Here is a 15,082-nt window from a genome sequence, read left to right on the forward strand (position 1 = left end):
AGTGCCTCGGAGCCTACATATCCGAGGACTTGACATGGACCACACACATTGACAGTGTTGTGAAGAAGGCACGACAACGCCTCTACTTCCTCAGGCGCCTAAGGAAGTTCCAAGTCAGCCAGAAGATCCTTAAGAACTTCTACTCATGTACAATAGAGAGCATCTTGACCGGCAACATCACCTCCTGGTTTGGGAATAGCACTGCACAAGACCGAAGCAGACTACAAAGAGTGACACGTTCAGCCGAACGCACAATTGGAGGGGGGCTCCCCACCCTCCAGAACATTTACTACAAGCGTTGCAGGGGCAAGGCTAAGAGAATCATTAAAGACTCCAGTCACCCGAACAACTGCCTCTTTGAACTGCTGCGGTCAGGCAAGCGATACCGGAGTCTCAAGGCGAGCACAGAAAGACTCAGAAGAAGCTTCTATCCCCAGGCCATCAGGCTGCTAAACGAACAATGAATGAACACTACACAACAACAACCACCAAACGCACATAGCACACACATCCACACGCACACACTCACTTTAAACAAACACACTGTAGCACCCACTCCACACACTTTATAGCACACACCCACTTTAAACAAACACACTGTAGCACCCACTCCCCACACTTTATATTTATGGATGAAGGATTGCACTACAACTCGTACACCTTACTGTAAATTGTACCTAAAATTGTACCTCATCCCATTTCTGCTTTGCACTAGATAGTACTGTACATTAGTACACTGCATAGTATTGTGTATTGTATATTATATGGTAACTCAGAACATTGTACATATGTCTATACCGAACACTGTGACCTCATTTTTCTTCTTCTAAATTCATGCTATACTATGTTATTATGTTATTTGATACTATTTGTCTAGCACAGTCTCTGGAGCGTAACAGTAAGAAGCATTTTGTATGAAAGTATTCTGTACTTCTGTATGACAACTATTAAAGAACTTGAACTTGAACTTGAACTTCTGGACATTGGAATTGGAACAATGACAAAATTGGGGGATGACGCTGTCATCAAAGACACAGCTCATGGCAGTATGGACCAAGGTCTCTTACAACAAGTTCATAGCCAGCCAGCCTCAATTCGAGGCTCGGCCTCTATACAAATTCTACCCAGTATTGCAAGAGAATCGCCATATGTCCGGATGGATAGACAGAACACTGAGGCTGGGGCATGTGATGCAGTTTGCCTTCCCCCACCCTGCTTTTTCAGGGATGAATCCAAACTGTCTTGCCAAATGAAGTGCCAGTGACAGGCCTCTCGAGTGCGATTCAGTATCTGCTCGCTGAATAGGTCGTTTCCATAGTCCCACCAGTGGACATGATGAAAGGGGTCTACTCCAGGGGGCGAATTCACAAAGAATGGATTGCGCGGTGCTAATAGCACCCTTAACTGCATGCAATGCTCCGTCTTTGCAAGCCATTCACTAAGGACATTGCGCGGATGAGATACTAGCGCAAACACGCCCATAGGTGTGCAATTTTCTCCTGATTTGCTCCAGCACAGTTTGATCGCGGAGCCGTCTGCACCTGCCAGCGCTGTTGGCAGATATTAGGAAGGGGGAAAAATAAACCCGAAATGAGGGAGAGGGAATGAAGCTCTTATTATTCTTGTTATTGCTGTTATTGCTTCCATTGTTATGAATGAGAGAACCCACACAGCAGGAGATTCTTCGACAATCACGCAGCACGTTCACAATGAGGAAATAACTAGGGATGCCCCGATCGATCGGCCACCGATCGTTATCGGCCGATAATCAGTATAAATATGCGATCGGGGAATTCCGATAATGAGTCATATTCGCCGATCGCGGAAACTGATCAAGTGGATATCTCACTCGCTTGTCTCAGACGCACAGGACCTGCAAACTGCTCCTCCTCCCTAGCCCCGCCCGCCCCCGTGTAGAGTTTGTAAACAAAGAGGTGCGGCTCCTCTGCTCGAGTCTGTAGTGCATTCGACCTGCGCTAACGTTAGCTACCTAGCTATCGTTACTGTTTAAACAAAATTACCCAGTCAACTATTCACGTTTAGTAGGCATTGTCTAACGGTATTTAGCCGGCTAGCTACCGATAGCTCCTGATATCAACAAATGATCCAGAAAATCTAGTAGTCCATGTTCATACCTCCGGTAGCTTGCGTTAGCTTGCGTTAGCTGACGTTAGTTTACTGTTCAAAACGAAATGTCCCATTGAACTAAAGTTCTGTCTTAACGTCATCTAGCCGGCTAGCAGTAGCTACAGATAGCTCTTGATATCAATGTCTTATAACATTGATTTAATGCGTATTCGAGCTGAGGGCTTGCTGAATGTGAAATGACCAAAGCATAACGTTACCAATAGGGTCCCGCTGCAGCGCCGGAGAATCCTTTTTGGAGCTGGGCTACTAGAGTACACACAGACAGTGGAGCTGTTTGCAGATAGCGAGCATTTTGACTTGTTGCATGGTGGCGATGTCTCGCAGATAATACAAGTACAAGTCTAATTATATAATATATATATTTTATAAAAAAAAAAAAAAAAAAAAAACTTTTTATATAAAATTATTTTTAATTTCTTTTTAATCAAAACGATCGGTATCGGATCGGTATCGGCCGATATGGCTCACGACGATCGGTGATCGGTATCGGTGGCAAAAAACGTGATCGGGGCATCCCTAGAAATAACATGACTTCTATCATTTGTAATATACATTTATTTATCAATACATTCATTGATCAATAAATTACGTATTTTTACCAGGCTATTTATGTTAGTTATTAATTAACTAAGTTAGTTTGTCATTTATGTGCTGCTTAATATAGGATACATAAACAAATCTTAGCAAGCTATAATCTCCAGGCATGTTTTGGCCATTCGAGACCGTTTTCAAATGTCCAATCTAACGAATTTTGTTGGCTCATAAAATGCTTAAAATGTTAAATAGAATAGAATAGAATATAATAGAAATACTTTTATTATCCTGTGGGAAATTTGACACTGCAAATCGCTCAACATTTAAACATTTAGACAGAACAGATCACAAATTAGAATAATAAAACAAATCACAAATGTGATTATAATAGACGACTGTTAATGTATAGCGACGTGCACAGGGCCGACTGCCTGCAGACAGGCCGTCAGAATGTTAATTTAGGATAAATAAATAATATTTATTTATTTTCGTTGTATTGTGCTTGTGCTGCATGATGACATACATAATCAAATGTCCAATCTAATTGTTCTATTCATGCAAATATTTGAAGCATTTTTAGTAAGGTGACTAACCTCTCAAGCACTCATTGCAGTTTGTGCACTCACTCACTGAAATAACCTCATCTATCAGTAGTGCCGAATTTCTCAATTTACGCTTGAAATAATTAATCAAAATGTCCAATCTAACGAATTTTGTTTGCTCATAATAGCAATGAATTATAAATTATTTTGTGCAGACCGTGCATGGTGCAGAATCACTGCAAATCCTCCCCTCAATTAATATCGGCACATGGGGGCATAATCCCATGGGACAATGCATTGGGACGACATTGAACCCGTGAATATTGTGGCGCGGATCGGAATACGGGCGCACTTGCGTAGCGTCTGGCAGGGTGACTGGTTCACGTGAATAGACCTGAAAGATACCTATTTCCACATCCCCATCTTTTCTCCACATAGGATTGATTGATTGATTGAAAATGTTATTAACAGATTGCAGAATGGGTACAATACAGTACAGCTCAATACACACCAATTGTTAAGGGGATGCAGACCAGAGAAAGACTTTCGTCTTGTTTACATCAGGGTCCCCCATTTTCAATTCATCATAACATATAATATGACATACAGATAGACATAGGGTTGCCACCTTTCACTAATAGGAATAAGGGACACCTGGGCGGTTTTTGGGCGAAAATCGGCGGATTTTGTAACTATTTTCTTTTTTTACTTTATTTCGGTTTTAGGGTTAGGGTTAGGGTTATGTTATTTAATTATTTTGTGGAGCCAGCCCCCCAAACTCCTGAAATGCATAGAAAACAAACAGTCAGCACTGTTGTAGCTGAGGTTGTGTTTAACCGTGTGGTATACCTGTGTCACCTCAGCTGCAGTAACCTAGAGGGGAGGAGTGGGATGATAAAATGTTTATGAAATGAAATTGAACAGTATGACTTTTATATTGTTGTCTGAACACTATTTATTTATGTTTAAGTATTTATTTAAGTATTTTTGCATTTATGTATTTATGAATTATATTATTTATGTATTTATTAACTGTTAATCCATTATGAAGAATTCTGTTTTCCAGATGAGCATAACAACATAAGAGTTTAAATTGGCACACTATTTAATTATATTGATTAATATAAATACATGTTTATTTATTAGACTTTATAAACTCAACATTAATGAACAATCAACTATATTAGTAAACTGAAATAGCCTAGACCAGGGGTGTCAAACTCATTTTTACAGAGGGCCACATCAGCATTATGGTTGCCCTCAAAGGGCCAAAGACCGTATAAATGTTAATGTAATGTAAAATAAATGTAGCTACTCATTTACATATTGTTAAACATGTTGTTTCTGTATTTATTACTTATTCAAGTTATACATATTGCATATGCATTTGCATAGATGTAAAAATATATGTTAGCTTATGTTATTTTAACAAATCATTTTAGTTTATCAGAACCCCATATTACTCCATCAATCAATGATCAAACCATTCAAGTAAATAACAAAGAAGAATATCATCAAATACAAGCTATGACATTAAGTTGGTTCAAAACCTTTTTGTCACAGTCAAGAGGGGCAGAACTAACAACTGTGAGCTGCAAAGAACACATGGGACAGATGTAGCAGATGTTACAAAAACAAATGGCTGCACACAACCTTGCAGAGGCCATACATCCAACTAATGGAAGATAGTTTCATTAACTTTAATTAACAGATTGCAGAATGGGTACAGTACAGCTCAATACACACAATTGTTAAGGGGATGCAGACCAGAGAAAGACTTTCGACTTGTTTACATCAGGGTCCCCCATTTTCAATTCGTAATGAAATTGCTATTACCGTAATTTTCGGACTATAAGCCGCACCTTTTCCCCCCATTTTTCGACCCTGCGGCTTATATAACGGTGCGGCTTATATGTGACTCGACGTGACCAAACCCGAAAATGTCAAAATCGAAATATTGCTTTTTTGACTGCATTGAAATGTTATTTATCTGTTCCCTTATTTTCTAAACTTAATACAACTTGTAAATGAGTTAATTCTTGTTATTTGTCCGACAGTATTGTGTCCCAATGCTAATTACATATGGTAATTAAACATTAAAACACCTGCGGCTTATAGTCCAGTGCGGCGTATATATGTACACATCATTCAATTTAGCTGCTGCGGCTTATATTCAGGTGCGGCTTATAGTGCGAAAAGTACGGTATGTGTCTGCATGTCTCAAAAATAACAAAATAAGGGTTGTCTCAGTTCACAACTATATTGGTCAAATTTTGGGTGGGACTTGTTTGCGTCCCTACAGCTTCTTATTCAATTGAGCGAGATGCTCGGTTATCTCACACAGCCCGTTTGCATCTGACATTTCAGACAATATTTCTTCAACCCTTTGTTACCTATTCCACCTGGATATTTTTTGAATTTTGGGCTGTAAAATTGTCAAAGAATGTCTGAGGAATAAGTGCTTTTGGCTTTTTTCCTTTGTTACTTCATCAATACATGTATGTGTAAGAATGTGTAATAACCAAGGCTGTCAAAGTTAAAGATTTATTAACGTTTGACTATTGTTGTTCCGTGAGCTAACGTTAGCTACCTAGTAGGGATGTCCGATATTATCGGCCTACCGATATTATCGGCCGATATTGGCATTAAAATATGATATTGGAAAATATCGGTATCGGTTAAAAAAAATTTAAATAAGATTTAATTTTTTTTTTTACATTTCTATAACCTTTATTTACCCAGGCAAGCAAGTAAGAACAAATTCTGATTTTATTTATTGTCAAAAGTATGCATAATGTTGTGTTAATTCCACAACAAGAGATAAGTAATGTTAATTACCTGAAATTATTCCGTTTTTTGGGGGGGGAAACCCTGCATATATCGGTATCGGTTGATATCAGTATCGGAAATTAAGAGTTGGACAATATCGGTATATCGGTATCGGTAAAAAAGCCAATATCGAGCATCCCTACTACCTAGCTAACGCTACTTTTTAAACAAAATGACCCAGTCAACTATTCACTTTAGTTTAATACATGAGGCATTGTCTAACATTATCTAGCTGGCTAGCTACTGATAGCTCCTGATATCAACGTCTGATATCATCAGTTTGGCATTCGTTTTTGCAGGTGCTGGCTGGCGTTGGCTAACTAGCTATCGTTCCGTGACCTAACGTTAGTACCTAGCTAACGTTACTGTTTAAACAAAAATGTTAATAAATGGGAGCTTCCTCAAACAGCCATCTCTTTCCTGACAATCCCCTCTGTGCACGAACCCTTACATATGGTAATTGAATGGGTTAGGACATTTACTGTACATTGGAGGGGGTTGGGTTAGGACATTTACCGGGGTCAGTTTCGAATTGCAGTCTCCCGTAGGTGCTCTTTGAGAGTGGTTTTGAAAGTGGGTAGTGATTCACATTCCTTTACAGCTGTGGGTAGGGCGTTCCACATTGATGTGGCATAATTGCGAAACGTGTTTAGTCCCTTGTTTGAGCCGAATCTGGGTTTAACATGATTTGTGGAGCTCCCTCTGGTGTTGTGGTCATGGTATTCACTGACCTTTGGGAAGTAATTTGACATGTACATAGGTACCTTAGTCGTGTAGTGTATCTTGTAGACCAGGCCCATTGCAAGTTGCTGTACTCTGTCGTCTACTCTAAGCTATCCTAGCTTGACAAAGTGGGTAGGTGTGAGGTGGGTTTTAGGAGCAAGGTCAAGCAGTAGACTAACCCGTTTATTTTGTGATGTTTGTAATCTTGTTTTTAGCGCCTTTGAGGTGCATTTCTGCATTTCACCTTTCAAAGGGAAAGCGTACAAATATCAGAGAATACTATTTGGTTATTCTTTAGCCGCCTGCACTTTCACGTTTCAAGTGCTTGGAGATTGGCTCTAGAACCAATGCGTTATCAAGGAATACGGATTTTATTCTTCTCTGGTTCTGGTTGGAGGAAACAGCCATGCTTCATACCAGATGTCTGATTTGGTGAGGCTGAAATTCGCTGTGAACCGGAAACAGAGTGTGCCTCTTCCCAGTCAATGGATGGAATTCCTAGGCAGTATTCTGGATGCAGGCTCTATGAAAGCCCCCCTTTCTCTCCAGCGACAGGAGGATATCCTGTCATCACTCAGAGAGTGCCGGACCAGCACTCTCAGATTCAAAAAAGTTTTAATCGCAGCCTAGCCACTAACACGGATGAAGGAGCTTTTGCTTCGAAGGCTGCGATTAAAACTTTTTTGAATCTGAGAGTGCTGGTCCGGCTTCCTCCTGCTTTTTTCTATTTAATCTTCGGGATTTCAGCACCCAGTGTCAGATACCGAGAGTTCCATCATCGCAGGACAGTTACAGCTCTGTCTCTCAGGATGGCTTCAGCGCACACAGTGCTTCATCTAGGCCTCCTCCACATGCAACAGGAAAATAGACCCTATGTGCGGAAAGAAAAACTGCAGAGGATTCCCTCATCTGTTAAAAGTGACCTAGACCACTCGAGGGAACCCCGAGATCCTATCGATGGGTGTTCCTATGGATGATATACCATTCCATTGGTATATTTCCCTAATAGGATGGGCAAAATGGAGTATTGGTATTCTTGGAAAAACACGTCACTTGCTGAGCACTGAGGTTGCCACAATGTTATATTACTCTATGGTTTACCCATATATACCAATTACTGTAATTTAGTTTGGGGTAGTACTCATCAGACCAAACTTGAGCCCATATACCGTCTGCAGAAACTAGCTCTAAAAATAATCAGCTGTGTTCAACAAAGTCATTCTTCTCAGCCTCTATTCCATAAGTTAGGTATACTCAGTGTTTATCAAGTGAATCACCTTCAGACTGGTTTATTTGTGCATAGTTCTTTAAACAGAGCCCTTCCCCCTTTTTTTCATGACATGTTTGCCGACAATCACCAAATTCATAATTACCCCACACGTAGTTCCTGTTTGCTTAGACCACCCCTTTCCCGCACTTCCCAGTCTCAGTTTTGTTTACTCTAGAGAGGGTCAAAGTTGTGGAACTCTTTGCCTCCACATATTTTGGAATTTTCTTTTCTGAAGTTCAAAAGAACACTGAAATCTCATCTCCTATATCACCAATATTTCCCATATGGGCTCCCTTTACAAACTGTGGTCTGATGGCTTGTTGTATTTTGTTATTGTATTTTCGTTTTATTATATATTATTCCTGTCATTAGTTGTTTTCTCTATACCCGAAATCGTATTGGCATGGGTGCCTGCTTTGGTGTCTATGTAGACCTGCTTGCTGGTGAATGCCACATGCAAGCCCCTAGAGGGTTTTTAGGCAATTCTCCTACACATCCCTTGTGAATTGTATTGTATTATATATGTAATTGTTTTTATATGTGTAAATAAACAAACAAACAAACAAACGTACTAGAGTTGAGTGCAGTACTTCTTGTACTCAAATTAATGAAAAGAGTTCGCTCTCCTTTCTTCCACCCGACATCTATGGCTTTGGGCATCCATCCACCTGTCCTGTGGAATCGGTCCTGATTTTTCTCCAGTCTATATTAGACAAACGGTCAGCCTTGACTGTGAAGGTCTATGCTTCGGCTATTTCTGCCTGCCATCAGGGTGTTATTGAAAAGCCTCTTTCTGCAGGGTGCAGGATTCCTCAAGCTAGTAAAGCATGTGTTGTCTCCACGACGGGACCTCCCACTTGTTCTAATCAGACTTCGGGGAGTTCCTTTTGAACGTTTGAAACAGGCACCCCTGAGTCAGCCGTGCGTAAAAGGCAGCGTTCCTCTTGGCTATCACATCAGCTAAACGCATCAGTGAGCTTTGTGCCTTGTCGGTTCAACCAGAATACCCATCAAGGTAGTTTGGTAACAAAAAAAATAATGTATCCTCTCTCTCTCTCCGATTTTTTCTCTGTTTTCTCCCCGTCCCAATTTAGTCGTTGTGCCAATTCCCCCCCTCCCCTACCTGGTTGTTGTGCGCATGTTCTCCTACTGGTCGGTACAAGGGAACCCTGAAGTCATCCGCACGCTTCCTCCGACACACGCGGCGACAGCCAGTGACTCTTTTTTCACCTGGCAGTGAGGACTCTCATTGGTGAAGTGTAACGCGTGGGAGGTCACGCTGCCTTCATCAAGTCCTGCCTCTGCTGAGCAAGCGCCCAGACTTGACCTGTAGATTGTGGGCACCCGTTTGTCGCTGTCCACAACGCCAGATTCCCACCCATGACTTGCCCTCCCCCTAACCCAGCCAAACGGGTTAGTATAGCGATCAGCCCAAGCCCCAAGCAATGCTTAAGCCATATGTTATACCACCAGTGGTATAACTAATAAGAGTAGGTATGGGATATATATATAGATATAGATGAAATATACACAGTGTATACAGTGCATGTGGGTATGTAAATATATGCAGATGTATTCATATACTTTTATGGATCATGATATGGTATGCAGTAAGTGTTGTCTTTTCCTGGTTTTAAAGGTTGCATTACAGTAAAGTGGTGTACTTTTCTGAACGTACCACTGTTCTAGTTGTTCTATTATTTGCCCTTACCCACTTAGTCATTACATCCACATTACATATTGTGACGAGCCTGGTAGTGTTCAGATTCGCCACGGTTAAAAAACAAACAAATTCGAATACAAGAGCAATATCAATCAATAAGCATATTTTTTATTATGGGCAGAATTCAGTTCGATAGGCAAAGAGAATGGTCGTAATACAGTCCGATGGTCAAAACACAAAACAGGCTCTCATACAAAAAGAAGGGATTGTTCAATACTCAGAGTAGTCGTCCGGTCAAGGGTCAGTACACAAGTTTTTTTTTCAGCCAGTCTAGGGTCCAGTACACAATGAACACCTTCTCGCCTTCACTTCTCCTCTCACTACCTCTCACCTCACAAAACTCTGAATATAACAATCTCTCTCTCAATACAACAACTCCAACCTCACCTCCACTCAACTTACCTCTGACTAACCTAGTGTATTTGTAGTGTGTGTGCCTGGGGTGTGTGCACGTGAGATGTGGGTGCACTAATGATGCACATGCATGTTCTATTAGGTGTGTTCTATCAGTTATCAACCTAACAGAGACCATGGATACCAGCAACTTCCTGGTCTTACGTCCTCTGCAGTCCCTGACCACGATTTTATTGACATCTGAACCCCTGAAGATTCCAATTACATTTAATTTAATTCAATTCAATTCAAAGAGGCTTTATCGGCATGAACATGTGAAAGTACATTAGTATTGCCAAAGCACATTGTACCAGGTAGTACAAACAGGAAAAAGAGACACAAACAGTAAAACATGTTGTTAACATTATGGAACAAAACCATGTCAACAACATTTTGTTATGCAAATAAACATGAATTGTCCTTTCCCTTTGATTTCTTGTAGGGATTCAGCCCACCAGCACCTTCTGCCTGTCCTAGTGTTGCTCTCCTTGCAGACCAGAGCCCTTTATATGGACCACGCTTCTCCACATAATAGGGCTCTGTTCCAGACCCCCCCCCCCATTTTCAACCCTGGACTTCCTGTGGGCTGACCTTTCAACCTCTTACCTACAGACTCTCCTCCTCATCATTGGCCCCTTGTGTTCTCCAGAGGTGGAAAGAAGAGGGAAAGTTCACCGTGGACCATGTGACGGAAAGGACGATACAAAAGGAAAAAAATGGATGGATGGTTTGAGAAACCTACGGCATGAGGTCAAACCTACGGCAAGGATAAGCGTCACACCAGCGTGTTTTTTTTATCATGTTCATCTAAGATGCGTTTATTTGGTTTAAAACCTGAATTGTGCACAGACACACACAGTGTGTTTGATGCATAAGGAAAAATGGAAAAATGAAAAGAAATTCTAAATGACATTGAAGCATCCAGGGTTTTCCCTGGCTTTTTGGAGGGCTTAGGTGCTGTGTCGCTGGTGAATGTTTTTTTAGGGGGCTGTTTGTTTGGGGGTGGCTGTTATGTACTCTCTTCAAACGTGCTGTTATTATTAATGAATTATGTCTTCATCACATGCTATCATTAGGCTCTATTATAGTAATTACTATGCTATTGAGAGACAAAAGCTCAAATTCGACTTCAAGGTTTTTCCTCTTCATTGACATTTAATTGGCTACAAAATGTGCAATAATCAAATTAAATAAATGACAGCCTTAGTCTATAAAAATGAACTGCTCATGGGTATAATGAAAAAGAAATAGCCTGTGTATGCCAAGAAATAGAATACTCTCGTACCAACAGAGCGATGAACGATGTACAGCTTTCCAGATGCGTGACTATTACATGTGGCGTTAATGAGTAGCACGTGCCTGGTAACGAAACGGATACGCTGTAGGAGGCTGCGCATCCACAGACTGACAGGCAAAACATTTTTATTAGGTCGATTTATTGTTGCCTTTTTTCCCCCATATTTCCCGCTCAATCGACTTGAGCACTGTGCAAAAACTCTTAGGCGCTGCGCCTGAGTCTTATAATGGCAGGGAAAACACTGCCATTTATATGAAATATATATATTTTTTATTTGAGTCTGTAAATGATTTAATATGCTTTATTTTTACTTTTCTAAAATGACAAATGATTAGGACAAAGACATAGTCAGTAAGACTTAGAAGGGATTTATTCATGCTCTCTTTAAATGCAGTAGGCTACCCCAAGCATCTCATCGTATCATATTTTACAGTGTTTTATTTGGGTGTAGTTATATAGGACTACATATTTTTATGAATGGTGATGATTATAATCAGTTTTGTTCTGTTCTTCTCAGTGTATTGACTATGACAGATGGGGTTAATGGGGGAAATGGTTCTCCATGGCCAAGTAGATAGGTCCGCCATGAGACACAATCACCTCAACTCAGTCAAATTACCTCAAATACTTTGCTAGTCTAACACCTGCCCAGGTGAGTGCCAGGTGTGTCACAGTCATCGATTCCACTGGAAGCTCAATCAATCACAGCAGAGTATTTGATGATTTAGATGTTTTTTTCTGACCCAGGTCCATTGTGAATACGCACCTTACTGCAGTACTTATGCAAAGTCAATCACACCTGTGCCATGTCAGAGCAGCAAGCATACTGCTTGTACAAAATCAACACTTACAGATGATAATAGGTCTTCTAACTCTAGGCTTTCTATAAAAAATAATGTAAATGTTTGGTGACACTTCTTTAGTCAGTGTTAGAATGACACAACAAGGGTTTGGTTTCCTGGAAAAACTAAATTTTTTCTGCCATGCACATTCATGTGTAGGCTACTAGTTTTTGGCTGAAAGCCGTTATAATGTTACAGCCAACGACAAAATACCAACAGCTAACGTTAGCATCGATTTTTCATATTAAAAAACAACAGGGCATTTCGCAACATTGTTTTGGAACCGTTTCCGTATGTTTTGGACAATAGAAATAGTCAATGTGATGCAAAACAGCAGCATTACAGGCTATATTGAGATACCCGTTACCAAAGGCTTGAATCATCATCATCATCATCATCATCATCAGGTGCTTCTCACTGTTCAACAGTCTTCTCCTAACCTGTGGATGATTCACTGTTTTAAATTTGTTTCTGTTTTGTGGGCATCGCTGCTCTCTGTGCCAGTAGTTGAGTAGTGAAATCCACAAACAAAAAAACACACTGCCTCATTTAGATGTTCCCTCAAGGAGAGAGAGATTGCAGTTACCGTTATGATTCATACAGACCACTTACCTCCTGTGATTACATGTAATGTCAAAATGATGAATAGATGAGCAGAGATGAGCCAGTAGACCTATTTGTTAAAAGTTACAGTTCGATGCACGAATGGCAGATATTTAAGGGACCGTAGCAGGAAACTACTGCACTGTCTCCATGGTTTTGACTAGATTCATTCAGCTGGCTTTTGTGTTATGTTATAGTAATGAAAAGATACACATACTTTGAGTGTAGCTTTTGGGAGTTAATGCTACAGTATAGGACAAAATACGCTTTGTATAGGAGAAGTACACCTATACCTCAGTAATCCAGTTGAACACTTTGGCATTCTTTTGATATCATGTCCTCATTATTTTCCTTTATTAAGTGTAATGGGGTTTGCTGATGCAGTCACAGTAGAGTTTTAGAGCCACAAAGCTGCTGCCAAAAACCTGTTCTCAATCAACCTTGCTTCCTCCAGAACTTCATTAGTGTCTCCTTATGCACCACGTGGAAGAACTTGCACAGCCCATGATAATGGGTTATATCAGAGGGTCAGTGTGCAGTCAGCTTTACGAGATTCACCCCTAATCCTGTTGTTCGCTTTCGTCTCCTTCACATTCCTTTTCATCTTCTCTTTCTGTTGCTTTCTCTTACCTTTCCTGCATTTGAAGCCAGCTTTCAATAATAAAAGTATTTTTTTTCTCCATCCCCCAACCCCCCACCCTGTCGTGGGGTCATTACAATGGTAAAACTGTAGTATTGATTGAAATTGATTGAATTTGATTGATTGATTGAAAATTGTATTAACAGATTGCAGAATGGGTACAATACAGTACAGCTCAATACACACAATTGTTAAGGGGATGCAGACCAGAGAAAGACTTTCGTTTTCTTTACATCAGGGTCCCCCATTTTCAATTCATAATAACTATGAGAGCATTACATAATGTTCTTGATGTTTTCTCATTAAAAGGTAGATTTGGCTGTATGACATTATAGGAGCAATCCCATATCAGAGTAGGAATGTGAATATATATTATAATATATATATATATAGCTGATGAAATGGCATATTTGTATGACAGACTGAATTAATTGAAATTGGTTTATTAATTAATTCATATACATTTAGTTGAATGTGAATGAATTGGGGACAGGGGGATGCCTTGTCTTGTTCCCTTTTTTGTATTTACGACAGTTCGCTTGCTATGTCACATTGCTTGGTCTGCCTTCTCACTTAATTTAATCTCTGGGCTGTCAATCTCACCCAGTCTCTGGCCAGAACCATTTTAACAGTTGTTGTCATTGTTACTGTAAATGCAAATAGATAAAATGGACATGTACTTTGTATACTTCTTACTAACTTACTATACTGCTAACCATGGACTATTTTATTATTATTTTATTTAGTTTTGAAGTTTATGTTCAATTGTGTAAGCTCAAAAGGGTGGACACAATTTGCAGTTATGTAAATGTGTAAAATTAAACAAGAGGTGTCTAAATCTCAAGTTTGTATTTGATCCCCACTGTAGCATGTAGATCTGCAGAGCCTGCAATAGTGTCAAACACACTGACAAAAATAGAGCCCCATGTACAGTATGTCAGTTAAAAACGATCTACAAGTATACTGTATACTACAGTCATATAATAATGTGTAGGGGTTTTGAGATTTTCCTTCATTTTCTAACAATTTAAGAGATTTAGCATTATTGTAATTAGAATTTTAGTTCAATTTCACCAAGCAGTCAACATGGTCAAAATCATAGTGATATGTTTTACTCATTAGTTGGTGTGTGCAGGTCAGAAGGAAGAAGAGAGGATACATTCAGTCAGTGCAAATGTATTTTGCCCAAAATACTTAAAATTAGTTTTCATCTATTTGGAGTATCTGAGGTGGGTGGAGGTGGCAACATACAGTGCCAGTAGGACAATACTACGGAGCCCTGGAGTGGCCATAAAGAGAACAGTTCTTTTTTTGTATCCACTTTTTCTCCTCTTTTTCTATTTTTCTCCCATCCCAATTTTTGTGTGCAGGCGTCCCCCAACCGACCTGTAGGAGTCGCTGTCCACAACGTCCAGATTACCACCCATTGACTTCCACCCGCTAACTCTGCCAATTGAGTTAGTATGACGGCCGGCCCAAGCCGGAGGCAACGCCGACAGCCGGAGTCGAACCCGGTGTCTCTTGCTTTGGTGACGAGC

The 15,082-nt window shown here is 40.2% G+C and overlaps 1 protein-coding gene across 3 annotated transcripts in view; it reads left to right on the forward strand.

The window, feature by feature from the left end:
• The window catches only part of slc16a2 (solute carrier family 16 member 2), a 153,755-nt gene extending 139,373 nt beyond the window's left edge, over positions 1–14,382 (forward strand). For 2 of the 3 annotated variants that reach the window (XM_084332228.1, XM_084332230.1), the window contains one exon: positions 10,605–14,382. The gene's annotated coding sequence lies outside the window, so the exon portion shown is untranslated. The remainder of the gene's footprint in view (positions 1–10,604) is intronic. The other variant, XM_084332229.1, reaches the window with a different exon arrangement.
• Positions 14,383–15,082: the final 700 nt, after the last annotated feature.

The sequence above is a fragment of the Notolepis coatsorum genome (genome assembly GCF_963971535.1).
Source record: "Notolepis coatsorum genome assembly, chromosome: 16".
NCBI lineage: Eukaryota > Metazoa > Chordata > Actinopteri > Aulopiformes > Paralepididae > Notolepis > Notolepis coatsorum.